Below are 13830 nucleotides of genomic sequence, written 5' to 3'. Positions count from 1 at the left end.
GAGTTTAATGGCGCCAAACAACCGGTATTAACCCTTAACAAAAAAATATTATTATTTACTATTAACAGCATCAATAAAATACGGGAAAACGTAAAACAAAAAATAAATAAATAAAATCAACCTAAAACAGAATACAGCCCGGAAATGAGGTTGAAAATTACATAGAAATCATAAGGTCAATAGACCCCAATAAGTTAGAAAGACAATTAATCTGGACAGTGTCACCATCGCAAACGACACTGTCAAACGTCGGGATTAAACCTCGAGAAAAAACACGCCTAAAATGGTGCTGCCGTTCGCAGTCGTAACGATGGCATGAAAGTAAAATGTGGGCATCGTGACTTGAGTGTCACAAAGACCACACATTTGTGGATCAGTCTCTTGTAAAAGGAAACGACGAGTAATGACACTGTTGCCAATATGTAGCCTAGACAAGACAAATCCCTTTGTCCGAGCTTGATGGAAAATAGATGGCCAAAAAACAACGGTAGGCTTTATTTGGAAATGCTTATGAAGTTGCTCACTCCAAATTGACTGTCAACTGGCATAAAGCATTGCTTTGATGATGGAGCTGAAGTCCACATAAGGGACAGTCAGGGCTGTGACAACGCCAAAGCAAACGGATTTAGCTGTGGTGTCGGCATCTTCATTCCTATGGATACTCAAATGACCAGGAAACCAGAAAAAGTTGTTAGAAATTGATGACAAAGAAAATTGGGCCAATCGTTTCTAAATATCCAAAAGAACTGGGTGAGAACTCACGTTAAGCACTTCCAGGGCTATTAAAGAGGTAAGCAAATCAGTATAGATAGTACAATTAGTGTACTACTTAGCTTTAACATGATTCAAGGCAAGTGAAATTACATACAACTCTGCAGTGAACACAGAATCTGTAGATGGGATCGTATAAGTAGTCATTGAGCCATAAGAAACCATGGTAGAGCCCTCAGACTCACCAGATTGCGAATTATCCATAAAAAAACGGGAGCATAAGATTGGTTGGTTGTTTTGGGGCTTTATGGTGCCAAAAGATTGGTTCAAATTATATTCAGCAAAGAGAAAACAGTATTTCCAAATCAGAAGTATCAAAGTCAACCAAGTGCACCTGATACAAAGGCCAAATGGAGTAATAGCTGACTTCCGATTCTGAAAATACAAAGCCCATTGAGGAAGGAAGACAAAGTAGGATGCCGTCATAAGGATTGAAGTTTGTTGGCATAAAGCAAGGAAAGTTGCAAAAGTTTGAGGTGAATAGGAGGTTCATGGGACTCACTGTACAAAATCTGGACTGGAGAAGTGCAGAAAGCCCCCCATGCAAAGCCAACACAGAAGGCCTGGCAAAACCAGAGACCAGTTTGGATCATATGAGGGCAAGACAGATCTTGAGCATAGAACATCGATCTGCTCTCCAAGAAGTGGAAGAGAAAACATGGAGGATGTTCAGTGCCCAAGTACACTTGACACAAAGGTGCTTAATATGAGAAATAAAAGTCATCTTGCAGTGAAACAGAAACCCCAAGAACCTTGTTTCAGGAACCACAGGAAGAAGAACACAACTGAGATTAAGCTCAGGATGAGGGCGTAATCCTCGTTGGCAGCAAAAATGAATGCAAAAGGTTTTAGAAAAAGAAAATGTGAAACCGTTTGCTAACGCTCCCCTCAACAAGTGAGTGAGAGCAGTCTGACAATGAACAAAAAATGTGGAAATCGTCGACACAAAGGCCATTTATAACAGTTAGAGGAAGTTGTCTAGTGATAGCATTAATCTTTATATTGAAAAGTGTGACACTCAAGATAGCACTGAGAGACTCCATGTTCCTGTATGTAAGAATGGGAAAGTGTCAAACACACACGGACTTGAAATCGCCTGTCGAATAAAAAGTTCTAAATAAAAATGGGTAGATGGCCACGCAACCCATATGAGTTGCCATACCTCCACGTTGTGTCATAAGCCTTTCCAAGATCTAAAACACGATGTTCCCGCTTGAGGAAGGCTTACCTGATCAAGGTCTCAAGTCAAATGAGTTGGCCCATAATGGAGCGCTGTCGACGGTCCACTCACCACGTACAGGAATCTACCTCAATGGGTTTCCAAGAATAACTTATCTATAACTAAGTGTTTAATTCATGTCAGAGTCAGTGCATGAATTTAGGTTTGAATAAAAGCATTTAAACTGAATGGTGCTATAAAGTCTTACAGTAGCTAATAACCATTAGGTTGCAAGATTGACTCAGTACTTACTGGCTACTTATATAGGGATTCATATTTGATTTTGTGTATTCATCCCTACCTTGTTTCTGTATTTTTGGCATTACCATCCCTACATCATATTTAAGTTTTGCAGGTGGTTGTTATTTTTTGTGTCGTTATACATTGTAGCACATGTGAATTAACTTACGTGTGTAAAGCAGTAGAATTCAACGCTTTTGTGTTTGGCAAATATATGAAGCATATTTAAAAAAAAAATCCTACATGACAAACGTTTCAGAACAGTGTATTTTGGATGAGCTAGGCTGGTGGGATCTGTAACTGCTGTTCAGTTAATTGTTGCAATATTTATTGTCACCTAACGCCCATGTTAGACATCAATATTAGTTTTCCAAACAGAACTTTCTTCCTATCTGTGCTTCCTTGTACGTTCATACATGCTTTTATCCTTCCTTTGATAATTAATATTTTTAAATAATGTTCCAAAATATTAATACACAAAAAATCTTCCTTTGTAAAGTTATTTAAAATATATAGTAGAAAAAGATCTTAGAGACACTGATCTCCCAAATAAAGATGTTTTATTGTGAAAATGATAAGATCCTGATATCTTAAGTGGACTTGTTCTTGTCAACATTATAAACCAAAAGTGTTTAGAAGGCCTTTAGGCGAATGTTGTACTTGTAGCAGGAATACTTTAAACCTCACAAAAGAATTTAAATACCAGCTTCATAATTTTTTCTAGACTATAGGCTCAGTAACCACTACTGAAGTAAGGACTTTATAACACCAACTGATCTAAAAGCATAATGACTCCTTTTGGACCATAGGTTTGATGAAAACTCAGTGACCTTCAACTGAACCACAGACTTAATCCTCTCAGGCTATAATAGCCTTAACAATCACTTTTGGACTCGTGTTTAGTTGATCCTTAGTAGTCATACGTTTATCTATCATTTGTTGTTGTTGTTTTTTATTATTATACTTCAGATTTACAAACGCTTACTGCACTACAGTCTTAGAGCTCATCACTAGTAACACACCTAAGCTATAATTACGTGGTGAACTATATCATTAATGTGGTATAATTACTAAAAAGAAGTAAACATTTTATTTGCCAGCTAATTTGATGTTAAGGATTGCTACACAATGTAACTTAATATCGGAGAGTGCGCTGGCACTATGTAGGGATGGCACGGACGCCCGTATTAAAGCCATCTGGATATTCTTATCTACAGGTCATTAGAAGCTAAATCTGGATAACTACCTGGCATAGTCGCTCTCTCTCCGGTGTATATGCCGCTTTTTAGCTATTCAGAACGTCTCAAAGTCGAACTAATTCTAGCAGTAACTATATTTTTTTTCAAAATTTGATAGAGCAAAATTCTTCACGATCTTTGACTACCTATTTTATTATTAATCTGTGTAAAATTTATAAAGCTTCAGAATACATTATAACCTCGTAATCCACGTTCGCCATCGTATAAAAAAAGTAAACAAATAAGTATTAAGAAAAAAAATATCGCTAAATAAAAAAAACGCTATGTAAGTCTGGCTAATGAACTTGAAAAAATGAACCAAACAAGATAGGGATGGAAATGGACATATCAGTTGATCAGACTAATGTTCATATAGCAGACTAAGCTGTCTCGACTTTACGTGGAGAATAAAATACCTATGTCACTTCGCAAAACAGAAAACCACTGAAAACCATGTCATAATCAATAAAAAAATCATACTAGAAAAACTAATAAGATTCTCTACTTATGATATAAAACTGCTAAATTGAACTAATTAAAATGCAAAATTTTGAAATGATCTTGTTAAACATAGCTAGTAAATATCACTTGGGAAACTATTAGTTTAGTAAGTTAGCTATTTAAGAATAAGGTCTGAAAATTTCAAATATAAACTTAAGAGCATTATACAGAAGGTTAACTGCATTTTAACTGAAAGATTTCAAGATGTTAATACAGCGTTGTCTCGCACATGTAGCTTATTATGTAGCTTTGCGCTTAATAACTAACATACGATTCGTGACGCCACAGGCGACATGTTTAGCACCTAAAAATTTCCTTTCTGGCAAATCCCTTTTATTGACAGTGTAATGTTGCCAAGATGACACTAATGGTTTTTCGTGACATATTTTTGCAACATGGTTACATCGTGAAGTTTGCAAAATTGAAATATATATAGGGAATAAATAATGACATCTAATTTGAAATAAGCTCGCATTTAAGCTTCAAATACTGTATTTTAAGGTGATACAGAGAATGATTCGAAAAATGAAACAAACAAGTTTCTTATTCTCCATCTGGTTGTCTTAACAAATATCACTTCCATCAGGGCAGATTGTAGTACCACTGGTAAAGATCAACATGACACAGTTATCCCTCTTCAGAGAAAAACTAAGTATCTGAATGCGAAATTAAACTTGATACATTTTGGGAATTTCCAAAACAAAGGTTAATATATATATTTCCATCAAATCATAAGGGAGAATTGGCGTTATTAAAATGTACTCACAGTAGTTTAAGACAAACATTTTACCGTTATTAACACACATTTTTTTCAGAAGTTCAGAGAAATGACACTTCCAATTGTGGTAATTATTGCAAATGCAAATACAAAAATTAAATGAACTCTTTCACTATTTTTCTTTTCATTACATGATGTTTTTGCCAAAGGTCCACCTTAGGTAAGATGAACATTGGTTAAAGTCTGATGTACCGAACCATTAATATTTCTTAGACATTCAGAAACAGTTCTGTTCAAACTTAGATAAAACAAGTGATTTTTTTCACATCGTACTGTGTGATTTTTGCTCAAACTTGATTGGTACAGACTAGTATGTTGATTATTCATTATGAAAAGGATACGACTCTAATTGTATTTTATTTTTGAAGTGTACATGTTTTACTTTGGTGATTTTACAGGATGGCACTTGCCACATCTCTTGATGCAGGTGCTTTTGGACAAGTTAAGAGAGGAGATGCTTATGGACCGACAGATGAGGAAGGTCATGCAACAGTAGCAGTGAAAATGCCGAAAGGTATTTGTGTAAGAACTAATTGTTACAAAGTAATACTTACTATCTAAACAATAATTGTTACATAATAATACTTAAGGTAGGCAAAATATTACCCCAAGAAGCTAACGTATTACGAGCAGACCTTTTTTTTTAATGTGAAGTTCGTATATTGATTTAATTCGGCTAATTACAAAATACAAAAATATCAAGACCAATGAATATTAAACAAAGGTTACACTTTTTCAATTGTTAATATGTAGTTATGATATTGTTTTAATGAATTTTTAGCTTTTTTTAAAAATGTGATAATAAAAAGTAAAGATTTTTAAATGTGATTATCAACAGAGAAAAAAAAATATAACTTACTTTTCAAAAATAGTCACACTGATCAAGAGGTAGCGGATTTGATATCAGATAAAAATCATGAAGATGATCAGAAAACATGTGAACAACTTGTTAGAATGTTGCACCCAAGACGGTTGGTGACATTGTTCTTTGCTACCTTATACATCCACTATTAATTATTACATCCTATCCATCCTTATAAAAGCTTCGCTACTAGCTGAAAATACTTTCTAGAATTTATTATTTATTTCCTAGAAAAATTAACTTTCGTAAATTAATTTCTTACTAACCAACTATATTTTGTATCGGCACTTACCTCTAAATAAGTAAAAATTTCTCTTTGTTATATTGCAGATATAAACTAACATGATGTGTGAATGGCTTGTTTCAATCCATTTTGAAAATAACTCGGAATCTATTTTGTTATTTGGAAATGAAAAAGATCTAATTTCTATTCGATTTGGCCACCAAGTGGAAGGTCAGTTGCTCAATACGTCATCTTTGAAATTCATTTTTTTTTGACGATTTGTATTTTTTTCATAATTACTTCATCTACCCAGCTCGAACATTTTCAAAAGAAGTTGTTTCCTTTCATTTTACAGTTACTTTTATGATAAACATTTTCTGGTTTCTTACAAAGTTCGTATTGACTGTAAACCTGCATTTCCTGAAATATTTTGGCAAAGTTCCATTACTTTTATTCATGAGAAGATTTCTGTGCAAAATTTTCATTATTTAAAATATATTTCTATTATACATCTGTATCTCAGCAGACTGAAAGTGTGATTTCTCATATGACTATGGTTGAAACTCATCTTGACAGAGAAACTGGTTGCTTATATTATCTTGTCAGAGACGTGATTATAAAACTCCCATTCAAGCGTCTTCCCTTTTTAAGACTGATTGAAATTTAAAAAACAGCTCATATCCATAATTAAGAACAATGACTTCATAAATATATATATATATATATATCTTCTGCAAAATAGTATTTTAAGTATTTTGAGGTTACAAGAAAAACTATAACCATTATATAACGATGATGAGAATTAGTAGTATAAAAACAAAAACCAAGACTTCTAATAAGAAATTATAACCTAAACGTGGAAAGAAAATTGTCCATTGCCAGTCCTTGTCACTATCCATTAGCTCATAACGGAAAATGTATGTGATAATAGCACCTAGTAAAAAGAGTCTTGTATACCACTATATGTTTTTGTATTTGTGTGACTCCCACTCTGCACCCTTTAAATTATTATCACAAAATGATGATAAATGGAACAATAAACACTTATCTCAAAAGGTCTGTAATAATTAATTACACTCCCAACCTTCTTTGACAATACTTGTTCAAGTATAGTCCGAGTAAGCTGAGCTCAACCAAGCTCTCTGAAGTTAGTCTTTCCGAACCTGTGCACTAAACATGTCGCTAAATATTTTCTTAAGGCTACTTTTACAAACTTTAGACGACCTTGAATAAATAGGGTCCTCTTTATAATCTCTAAAAATTATAATTTCGTTCCTAACAGATTTATCTGTTAATATGTTCTAATATGTGTTTTATAAAAAAAAGTATACTATTTTTTTCTCAATCCTTATATCAGTTAACTTTAATTTATTTGCTCGCGGTTGAACATATATAAAAGAGTCAATGTGGTTACAAATATTCATAACTCTTTTAATTATGAAATAACTATTCCCTTTAACAGGATTTAAGTGACTACATTATTTGGGGTAGGTAGATGGAGGATGGTAAAGTGCTCTTATTTTATCAGAAATGGCTAACTCCACTTTGCCTTCCGCGAAAATATACCTAAATCTAAACAATGTGCCCTATTATAACTGTTGTTACTTTTTTTCTACAATAAGTTATACTAGACCAAGATGTGGGTTTCAGTGCTGAATATGAGCTTTTATTAAACCTCCACCCTCTAAATAATGTTAAAAATACAGTGTTTCGGGAAATTTTAGCGTATTGTTCAAATAAAAAACACAATATTTTGAAGTATCTTTCAGTGTGTAACGAAATTTGTAGATTTTGCTATAGATACTAAACTATGTAGGTCATTAAAAGATACACTAGTTTTTACAATGCCAAATTTTAATAGAACATTTCCAGATGTTATTACAAACTTTTATACTTCTATTCTTCTACAAAATCAATGGATGCCATTTGTTGCTTAAGACCTTAATTTTTTTTTAATATCGTTTGAAACAATCAACGATATAAAAGAGTGGACGAAAATATGGCAATGATTTTTATGTTTAAGCTACAGGAGCTTCTGTTGATTCTTTAGTCTGGTCAGCTAAAGATGTTATAATATTTTTAAATGAGCTGTAAGACAGAAGAAAAGTGTTACAGATGGGAATATTTAGAACTTGAAGCTTTAATGCTTATAAAACCTCATGGTAGACCGCTCTGCTTTATTTAGGACCACTCTATGTTATTGTGGAATATGCACCAAATGGGAACTTGCGATACTTTTTACGAGCTCATCGACCTAGCTCAGGGTATGAACGAGCCATTGGGATTGTCTCTCACACAGAAATCTTTTATTTCTATTTTTTATCAGGTGGCTCGTGGCATAGAATACCTAGTTTCAAGAAAGGTAAGCACACCTGTTTGACCTCTTCATGAACCTACTATTGCATTCATGTAGGACCTATGAGTAGTTGGCAACATTTGTCATTATAATAATACTGTTTTTGTTTGTCCTAAAATGAGTGTGTATAGTACTATCTAAATGCGCATGTACGCACTTCATTTCAACAAATGTACACAAAAGGCGGATGCAAATATACTTTAGTATATATTTTGTCCAACAACATATTAAAAGCTTAAAGATTTTAAAAAGGTCTAACATTAGGTCGTAGTAAAACATTATAAGTATATTTATTGATAGTATTAAGTACGGAAACATTTAGCTCTGACTAAACTAAAACCTAAAACGAAAACGTTTAGAAGTTTCAGTGTTAATTTATCTCTTTATCGAATATAGGCCATATTTAATAAAAACTTAACTTATGTTAGGCCTAAAACAAGTGGACTTGTAGATTTCGGTGTCTACGATTCGAATTATTTTGTATTTTTCTAAAAATGCTGTATTTAAAGAAGCACTATTGCAATAAAGATAATCATATGTTTTGCAGGTCTCTGCTGATTCAGTTGAATACACGCACCGTTCAACTTTTCTCATGCACCGATAAAAATATTTGAGGGACACCTGTCATGTAGCCATGTAAATGTGGGTACAATCGCATGTTTATTTAAATATGAGCACAACTGTTGTAACTTACCATGTGAATGTTTATACAATCGTTGGCATAAACCTTGTAAACCAATACACAACTGTTAACATGTATCCGTATAAATGCGCGTTCGAAATTTATCATGTAGTAACACAGACGTTTGTACAAATGTTGGTATGTATTCATGTGAAATGTCTGACACTATAAGATTATGAATTTAAATACAATAATCTATGATAAAGCAAGTAACAATATTATGTAATTGAGAGTATTAGATTATAAAATGTTTGTTTTAAGAGTTATAATTCAGATAGATTCGATAAATTTACTGTTTCAACTCTGATACTTTTTTTTCCAATATGCCATTTTTTTTCTTCAATAAGGTAGTTGTGTTTGATAACGAGTGGAAAACATGTTACCTTGGTAAAGTGTAAGTTTTGATAATATATTTCATCATGCAAATATTTATTTGTTATTTGATGCCATTAGAATTTTTGAAATAATGTAGCTTTTAATGTAGAGTTCTTTTTTGTTCTCTTCCAGATGTAGGTGTGTTTTGTAAATTGTTAAATAAAAAAATCCTGTAAATTGTTTGATAAAAAATCGAAGGAGTAAAAGAATGTGAAATGAAATGCATTACTGCAGTGTTCAGGTGTTATGGCTGTAATCCTTTGATAATTTAGAAAAAAATGTCTTTATTCAGGTTTATTCATCAAAATGATCCACAGGTTAGATGTATTTAGAAATTTTACAGGATGTGCTCAACATGATATGCACTAATCCCTGTCTGAGGTATCGTTTAGCGCATAATGTCATCAGTAATCGGATGGTGATGCCTACGAATTAGGATAACTGTCAGGTTTTATGTATGGGCCGAATTCTTTACAGTAGGTGTCTGTGACTTGTTGGCGATAAATGTTAACAATAAACAAACAACACCCAGTCCACTTGTTTTAAAATAATATATTAAAACAACTCAAACGTATACACAAGTTTTCGTTACTCGAGAAAAACTTATAAGGTTATAGTAAAATACAATAATCGCCAATTCACAACAACTGAACTACAAAATGTATGATTTGAAAACGCCTTACGTAAACAAACCTGCGATAAACTACCGCTTCTAAAAACTGAATTTAACACTGATATCGAACTTAACTTTAAACAGTCATGTATATCTAACAATAACACTGGTAATGACGGAGGAGGTCTTCATAGGCATTTATTTTTCAGGGGAGGTTGGGGAGGAAGGGGGAAAGAAACTGGTGGAAAGAAAAGGGAGACGGAGTAAAACTGTACTAAAATTTATTTGACTTTACTTAGTTATATAATATAGTTATACACAGACCTGTATTGTTTGAGTGGATCAGTCACCCACTCATACCTTTACTGATCTCGTGGAAAGTTATTAAAAAAACTTCAATTCATAAGCGAAACACAAGTTTATCCGCTTTATATTCTACGGTAATTTCCTTTAATAGTCAATGCCATAACTTCATTCATTTTGGATGCTCTACAACAAACACATTGCGAAAATAAAATACTTACAGGTTTCAGATTATAAACAAATGCGATTTAGGCACACATATATACACAAGCAATTTACAAAAAAAAACAAAAAAAACTTCGACAAGTTTTACAGTTTCTGATACCCTACTTTCAAAAATTTACTGTTTTATAGCTATTATACGTTTCCATCAATCTCAATGCAGGTGCCTAATTATCGACAATTAGGCTTATAGTCATTGGTGGCAGTGACGCTTCGCTAATACTTTAGTAAAAAAAAAAGAAAAGAGTTGATGAATTATTGAAGAAAAAGGAAAAATGAGTGAAGTAGTAACAACGAGGACTATTGATATGTGTCCTTTTTGATACCATAATTTTAAAAATTCACTATTTTTACCTTCGCCACTGTGTGTGTGGGGGGAGAGGGTTTGTTTGTGTGTTTGTCAGCAAAATTTCTCGAAAACGGCTGAATGGATTTGGACGAACAACTTCTGGTAATTTCAATAAAAAATAGATAAAAGAGTCAAAGATTCAATCAGATAAAAAGGACAGGAATGAAATTTGTGTGGTCACATGAATTTTGATTGGCTAGAAGCACAATTAAAAGATGGCTCAGCCACAAATACTAACTAAATATAGTCTTGTTCAAATGATACTGCTAGATTCTTACTTGTAATTACGTGTATATCGCCTGTAGACAATGCATCTTTTACATCTATGGAAATCCTGGTCCACCATGTTTAATTGGGTCTCTTGCTTGACCATCGTTTAGATGTGTTGATCATGCCGTCTATGTCATGACAGTAGCTACCTTAGAACCGATCCATATTCATTTCACTACTGCCTGGTTGTTATGTCTGAAAGGAGTCTGATATGAAATGGAATTTCCATATTAATGAAGTTCCACGACCATAAGATCCTGCCTAGCAGGGTTTGTAGTTTTACCTCCCATTTTTTTCCTACTGGAGCTGGATTCTATTTGTACAAAATAAGCATAACTAAAGGAAACTATCAAGTAAGCATTACCATTTGGATGTTACTTAATATCTCCAGCTGTGCACTCATAATCTGCACTTTCACGCTTTTCAACTGCACCGTTTACTGAAAGAAAAGGTTGTAACGCCTTTTCAGTTCAGTTTTCAAATGTATACTGAGCATCCTCAGTTGTGAAAACTGTTGATGTTCTACTGACACAAGCCATCCTAACTGTGTAATAGTCGAGCAGCTATCATCTGATATCCTGCATATATATTGTAGTGAAATTACTCGATAGCTCAGAAAGTAAGGGCTAATGCACACCTTCAGTCCCTTCTAATCTTTCAATCAATAAACTTTTCTTATTCTGGAGATGATAAGCAAGTGGAAATCACGCAATGTAGTACATACATTGTACGGGAACAATCAATTGGTAGCTCGAAAACCAAGAAATACCACTTCTTTTTTTAGTCATTGATTCTTCAACCAAATTACTATCCTAGCTACTAATAACTCGGCTAAGACCAAGAGCACTGAACTATAGAGGTCAAGCATCAGACTTTAGGCTTTACACCAACACTCACTAAATCCGTTCATTCCAGACAGTAACCTGTATGAAATATTTAAGGAAGTGATCCAGACCTTCCTTGGTCATACCCTTTAAGGTAGGTGGGTGGGGAAATCTGATTAGCCTTGCTCACAGGGACCAGTGAGGGTGGCATAATTCTTTCCCACAACGGGCCAAGACCTATATGAAACGAAAAGAAAATACATGTAACGCATGCATTGTCGGGCGAGTTGATTTTAAGCATCAAGTCGGTTCCGTTTCTTCTTGTTTTTCGTATTATAAGTAAAAATAAACTTGGGATTTAGGTATCTTTCATGTTTTTCTAAAACAAAAAATAAATATTTTATCCCCCAGCAACTATTAAAACGTTTAAAAAGAACTAAGTTCGTTACAAAAGAAACTAGATTGGAACCGAGATCGAAAGATTGGCTTTTAGTACTTATTCTCCTAAAGTTATTAAATGGGTTATCTCTTTTAATATTTACAAAAAAATATTTTATTAATAAAATCGATCTATTAATATAAAATTGTGGCGTGGAATAGTATTCATAGCTCTATTACTGAGCATATTATTTCGGAACTTAAATATAATATCTTCTGGAATTCTGATGAATTTGCGACCCCCAGTGGCACAGCGGAATGTCTGCGGACTTACAACGCTAGAATCCGGGTTTCGATACCTGTGGTGGGCATAGCACAGATAGCCCATTGTGTAACTTTCTGCTTAATTAAAAACAAACAAAGTGATGAATTTGCTTTCCAGTAAATAACATATCTTGAAGAAATCAAAGTACAATTATTTTAAAAAAATAACAAATTTCGAAAAAAAAAGTACAACAGAGGGAGCTACTTTAAGAGGTAAACTCAAAACTAAAGCTTGGTGAGTAAGTGATTATGTATTTCGAAGTTCTGTTAGTGTTAATTCGTATTTAGGACCATATTATCTAAATTTATTCGTAACAACTTAATTCTTAACCACTTTCCTTATTCCGCTTCCATGATCAGACCTATTACTATTTATATTATTAGAACGTATGATTTCATTTTCAGATTCTTGACTGGGGTTGGGAACTAAGTAAATTGTACTGCTAGTACTAAGTTATAGTTATACTAATGACTTGTAAAGTTGTTTACAACTACAGAATACAACTACACGTTACACTGTTAGTGTTGCTGTTGTTACAGAAGATTGACAAGTAAACTGTCCTAGTATTGGTAATAATAATAATAGTCACCGTTGGAAACGCCCTTGCTTTGGCTTTGTGAGATGTAGAATACCATTACCACTGTTTTCTCAGTAATACTAATAGAATATTAATGTAGATAAATTGCTTAAAATTTGACCTCCCATCTCTCTTCAACTTACTATGTCACTATCAGTACTAGTTCAAGTGTCTTTATGTGAGCAAGAAAAATACTTAAGTAGGTAAATAAGTAATTTTTAAATAATTGAGACAGAATTAGTTAATACCGTCAATTGTTACTAACAAAACAAAGTAACACTAACAATACAATAGTTGAGTTAGAATTTAAGAAATTCATAACATCAGACTTAGAAATGGAAGGTAGAGCCCAGTGCAACAGAATGCTATTCATAAGTAATATACAGTAGCAAGGTTAGATCTAGGCTTAACCTTGCTTAGCTTAAATCAGGACTTTGATAACTCTTTGCTATGTTGCTAACACATTACTGTACTAATTAATATTATCCAATAATTTAGGCTGTATGTCAGCTTTTATATACACAAATGCACAACACACACATATACATGTCTGCATTTATACACATACATATATATATATATATATTAATTATTAAAAGTAGATTTATGGCCAGGATTTTATTTTTAGGCTCTACAGTATTCCACAAATTAGTAATTTTTTTTTTTTTAAATGATAATCTTAGGAATAAGTGGCTATTTCAGTATCTGGCCCATCTTGACTATC

At 33.2% G+C, this 13830-nt stretch overlaps 1 protein-coding gene across 2 annotated transcripts in view; it reads left to right on the top strand.

The window, feature by feature from the left end:
- The first annotated feature begins 12729 nt into the window (after nt 1-12729).
- The window catches only part of LOC106457384 (swi5-dependent recombination DNA repair protein 1 homolog), a 29011-nt gene continuing 27910 nt past the window's right edge, over nt 12730-13830 (top strand). For both annotated transcript variants that reach the window (XR_002610147.1, XM_022383287.1), the window contains exon 1: nt 12730-12763. The gene's annotated coding sequence lies outside the window, so the exon portion shown is untranslated. The remainder of the gene's footprint in view (nt 12764-13830) is intronic.

The sequence above is a fragment of the Limulus polyphemus genome, unplaced genomic scaffold (assembly GCF_000517525.1).
Source record: "Limulus polyphemus unplaced genomic scaffold, Limulus_polyphemus-2.1.2 Scaffold323, whole genome shotgun sequence".
In the NCBI taxonomy this organism is placed as follows: Eukaryota; Metazoa; Arthropoda; class Merostomata; order Xiphosura; family Limulidae; genus Limulus; species Limulus polyphemus.
The sequence above is the reverse complement of the archived record's forward strand: the minus strand, read 5'-3'. Positions and strand labels throughout refer to the sequence as shown.